The sequence below is a fragment of the Coffea eugenioides genome, chromosome 9 (genome assembly GCF_003713205.1).
Source record: "Coffea eugenioides isolate CCC68of chromosome 9, Ceug_1.0, whole genome shotgun sequence".
Lineage (NCBI taxonomy): Eukaryota > Viridiplantae > Streptophyta > Magnoliopsida > Gentianales > Rubiaceae > Coffea > Coffea eugenioides.
Window position 1 is genome coordinate 20,964,645 of NC_040043.1, and position 5,237 is coordinate 20,969,881.

General features: G+C 35.4%; 1 non-coding gene across 1 annotated transcript; it reads left to right on the plus strand.

Moving 5' to 3' along the window:
• The first annotated feature begins 1,621 nt into the window (after nt 1–1,621).
• LOC113748478 lies at nt 1,622–1,728 on the plus strand. Its single transcript, XR_003464336.1, has one exon. It is a non-coding gene; the product is annotated as a small nucleolar RNA R71 (small nucleolar RNA).
• Nucleotides 1,729–5,237: the final 3,509 nt, after the last annotated feature.

The window sequence follows — 5,237 nt, forward strand, 5'->3', positions numbered from 1 at the left end:
AAATGGCCATATCGCAGGCTACCAAAGTCCGTTTAAGGCGTTCTTGGAGGAGTTGAAAACCTAAGACAAAGATCTACAACTTTCATGAAGACCACTCAGTCCATTTCTCACCCTAACTAGGCCAAATTTACCAAAACAACTCCAGATTTTCCAGTTCGAAATTCACTGCAGAAATCCACTAGCAGTCCTGCTTTATTCACTCATATCTCAGCATAAACAACTCCAATTTAGGTAATTCCAAAGCCATTTGAAAGTTAAGATACAAGGCTATAATTCTTAAGAAGACATCATCAACCAATTCGGTAATATTCCTGGTCAAACTAACCACTTACAGAGGCTGATTTTCATTTTCGGACAGAAACAGGGCAGCAGGGGTATTTCGGTGTTTTCACAGGCTACATTGCTCCGATTGAGCTGAAAGTTTGTAGGAAACTATAAAACATCATTCTATACAACTTTTATGTTTTGTGCTAAGGCTAGTTAAGCCTCTAACAAGGTGAAATAGAACCGGGAAGAATTGAGAAAAAAATGAAACCCTAATCTGGAATTCATGTATTCAAGTGCTAATCTTCCACAAAACAACATTTAAAACAACTAAAAACCACTACTAAGCAATTAATTGAAGTAAAGAAGAGGTTCTTGGCAAAATACCTTATCTCCCTGTGAAAGATGGTAGTTTAGGCTTTGTCCTCCAAAAATAACTCCACAAACACCTTGGAAACTACTTGGAAAGTAAGTTTTATGGAGTAGTTTGCAAATTAATCGGTTGAAACTCAAGATTTGGGCAAGAAATTGAAGTGGAAGATAAAGAACTCTCTTGGTTTCTCTCTCACTAATTTCAGCCAAAGGAGACAAGAAAATGAATGAATTTTGGTCAAAAATCTGATTTTAGTAAAGTTACCAACCTTGGTCAAAAGTCCAACTTCTAATAGCACAGTGACACTTGGCTCCTTTTAGAGTTTTAAGCTTATCCTTTTGTCTACCAATGGTAATTTATCTAGCTAACTTTTAATTGTCTCCTAGCACCTTGTAAAATAATAATACTTCGCACAAAAATCACTTAATCACCAAAAGTTTATCGTACTAGCGGGTCTCACGTCCATAACGCACTTCAAATTTAACCCGGACTAACTTATACTAGAAAAATGGTTGGAAAAACTATATTCACTTATAAAGTGTCCAGAAAATTAATGTAGTAAAATAAAATAAGGAAAATGCATGTAAAGGAATAGAATTAAATGGTATAAATTAAGAAAAATTTTACGGGCTCTCACAATTACCACCACATGTTGACTAATAAGCAACATTTACATGAAAATTTGAACTACTTCCTCTTGTTTGCTTAGTAAACCTCTCAACATTATCCATTTGATAATTAAACATGTTTTCTAATTTAGCACTTAAAAAGTTGAGAGTGTGAATTTCATACATACCAGCCGCTCTTCTTGAGTTACCTTTTACATTTGCTCATTGATAGTTGTTAGAGGCCATTTCCTCTATTAAAGTTTGAGCATTCTCGGTTGATTTTTCCATTAAAACTCCACCATTGGCTGCATCTATGTTGATTCTGGTTGGGTAGTTAAGGCTATTATAGAAACTTTGAGCGACCAATCAATCAGGGAGACTATAGTCGGGACATCTTCTTAGAAGATCTTTAAATCTCTCCCAAACTTCATATAATGACTCGCCTTCATGTTGAGTGAAACCTATAATATCCATATGAAGTTTTGCTATTTTTCCGGGAGGAAAATATTTATTCAAGAATACTTTTGACAACTCACCCCAAGAACTGAAAATATTAGGTGGATAAGAATTAAGCCATATCTTTGTTTTATCACAAAGTGAAAAGGAAATAATCTTAGCTTAATTGCACCATCACTTACACCATTTATTTTGATGGTACAACATAAAACCATGAAGTTAACTAGTTGAGTATTAGGATCCTCCGTTGCATTTCCTCCAAATTGACTTTGTTGAACCATTTGGATTAATTACAAGCCTTGCAATGCTAGTTTGTGCTCCCAATTCATTTGGCAAAGCATAATCCCTCAATGGTCTTGGCCTTTGCTCCTCCATTTTGACGGAAGTTCACCTATATTTTCCACCTCAATTTGCTCTGGTTGGGCATGTCTTCTTTGTGAGGACCCGAATTTTCTTACTTTTATTTTATATTATATTAGGGTTAAATACCAAAAACCCCCCTGTGGTTTGACTAATGTTCACTTTACCTCCCTATGGTTTGAAAACCTACAATTTAACTCCCTGTCATTTCAACTAAAGTAAAAGTCTAACGAAAAACATCTACAATAATGGTATTTCTGCAGACTTTCACTTTAGGTGAAACGACAGGGAGTTAAATTGTAGGTTTCCAAACCATAGGGAGGTAAAGTGTACATTTGGCAAACCACAGGGGGTTTTTGGTATTTTACCCATTCTCAAATGCACGAAACATTCTTCTAAGGGTTTGACTTATAGAGGGGCAATTTTGACATTTTTCTTTCAGACGTTAGTTTAGGTGTTTTCCGTCATACTTTTACTTTAGTTGAAACGACGGGGAGTCAAATTAAAGGTTTCCAGACCATAGGGAGGTAAAGTGAATGTTAGTCAAACCACAGGGGGGTTTTTGGTATTTAACCTATTATATTACTAGCTTATTTAAATATTTATTCACCCATTTTCTCCGAATAATTTATTTCAACCATTTTAAACCCATTTACATGGAACTATGCTTTACTTATATTTTAAAAAACGTCCCGTTAGCAAATTTAATTTTCAGAATCTCGTTTAGGAAGAAATAGCGAATACACGTTTTGAGAGAGTATTCGATCTGAGAGTGCAATGATCTTGGAGATTTGAGAACTCATGTTTTATTCTTAAAATAGTTATTTTTATGATTATTTACCTTAGTATTAGTTACTTATATTATCGTTACAAGAATTTCTTTTAAGTTTCCCTTTATCGCTCGCGAATTGGAAGTTCGCGTTTTTCGCGTCAAATCGACTCAATGGAGATTTAAGAAATTAATACTAGACTACTAAGAGTGAATAATTATAATGTTAAAGGAAGTACATTAGAGGTTTAGTGCAAAAGTGAAACAAACCCGAGAGAAAACGGACACGAAACCCTCGCACGCGAGTACTATTCATAGTTGACTTTTGTTCAAATTTTAGCCACAAACACTCAAGCTTCTCCAAGAAGCTTCACTCATCAGCTCACTCTCTCTCTCCTCTCACCAAGGCTGGCCAAAAATCTCCAAGGGAAGAAGAAGGAAAGCTCTTCACAATTTCACTTCAAATCTTGCTTCAAATCCTTCACAAATCACCATCCAACCTCAAAATCACTTGGGAATTTACTTAAGCTAGAAGAAAGACTTCATCTTGGTAGTTTTCCTGGGGATTTAGTGATCATAAAATTCCGGTTTCTCTCAAAAGCTAGGAGGTAACCATCCAACCTTTCATTCTTAGCTTTAATGGGTTTTATTCTTAGCTTTGAACCTTGTAGCTTCATTATTGTTGTTGTTCCTTTGATTGGAATGGTTGATGTGGGTTCTATGAATTCCCACCTTGGTTGTATGGGCTGATATGATGAGATAATGCTTGATTTCAGTTGTTTAAGTGTTGGTTAAGATGATTACGGATATAGAATTTAAGGAAAGATCGAAGGAAGTTGTATAGGATTGATGACCGAAATCTGTCCTGTTTGTGTCGTGCATTTAGTTCAAATTTTTTATGCTCAAATGACTTTGAAACTTATGTATATATGTTGTGTATGGTGTGTAGAAAGTTTCTACCAAAAATCATTTGGATTGGTTGGATAAAAATTGAATTTTGGCAAGAACAAATCTGGAAAATTCATGTAGCAGTGGTCCACTGGCAGTGTTCTTTGAATGAACATATCTCTCTATTCGGACTTCGGAATTGAGTGCCGTCAGCGGCATTCAAAACTATACATCTGTAGTTTTCTAACGGTGTATAATACACCTTCTAATTCGAACTGACTCATCTGTAGTGATTGATCAAAGTCGGCTGCCCTGTTCTGTTAGCCTATCCGAGAGAAAGGTGGAGGCTGCATTTTCTGGCTCTATTTTCTCTCACTTAGGAACTGATTTTCAAAATGACTTCTTTTGATGAAATGTAGCCTTATGATTATAATTTTCAATGCCACCAACCATTCTGAATTCCAAGTCGTATTGAATGAGATATGGTTCAATTTTCAAACTGCGACAAAACTGGAAAACCCTTCTTTTTGGCTGGCCGACTGGTTTGGTTGCTTGTGAGAGGTTTTATTTTGAAATTTTGATGTCAACCAACTATAAATTGCTTATGAAATGTTTCTGGGACCTTGGTTTCACAAATGAACCAAAATGGGACTGATTTCATGGTGCAAAGTGTTTGAAAAGGGAAAGAAAACAAGAAGACACATTTGCTTTGGGAAATTTCTTGAACTTTGGTAGTTTTGTTAACTACCTTTCCGCATGAGTTTTTACATGAAATTTGATAGAGGAATAGCCTTCATATGGGAGTTTAATGGTACCAAATTTGTGTTATTCTAAGACCATTTCGATACCCAAATGATGTGCCAAAGTTGTTCTTCAAACCTGGAAAATTTACTGAACTGTCTTCGATTTTGGCCAACTTTGAGCTGCTATATTTTGGCACTCAAAACTCCCAATTTAGTTCCGCTTGTTGTGTTTGGAACTTTGTTTAGAACTCTTATTGTATTATGAATTTCAGAGGCTAGTTCACTTCTTGTGAATTTTACCGAATTTCCAAAGTTTGCCGAAAAACATGATCAAAACTGTCTTGTATGCTCAAGTCAGCCACTTTGAGCTGAAATTTGAATGTCTTCTGTCTAGAATCTTGGAAAGGTGTCTTTTGGGAACTTTTAGTACTTTTAATCAAGATTCCAACGGTGTAAATTTTTCCAATTTTGGACCTACTGGGTGCAAGTTCTGATTTTTCTAAGTTGACGTGCAAAACTGAAATTTTTCCGACTCGATGGGAAATGAGTTTTTGGAAACTCTTCCCTATCCTTTGATATTGATTGACCATTTTAAACTTGATTTCATGAAGGAAATCAGTTTTTCTTGTGTTAATAAAATCTCACTTTTGAACCTTTATTTTGAGTGGTTAAGGTTCTTTGTTTGAGGTATTGACTAGCCTAAATGAGTGTAACTCTTTATTGATAAATACATGGTTGTGAGTGAGAATACGTGTTAATTGTCCAGGCTGTGAGGA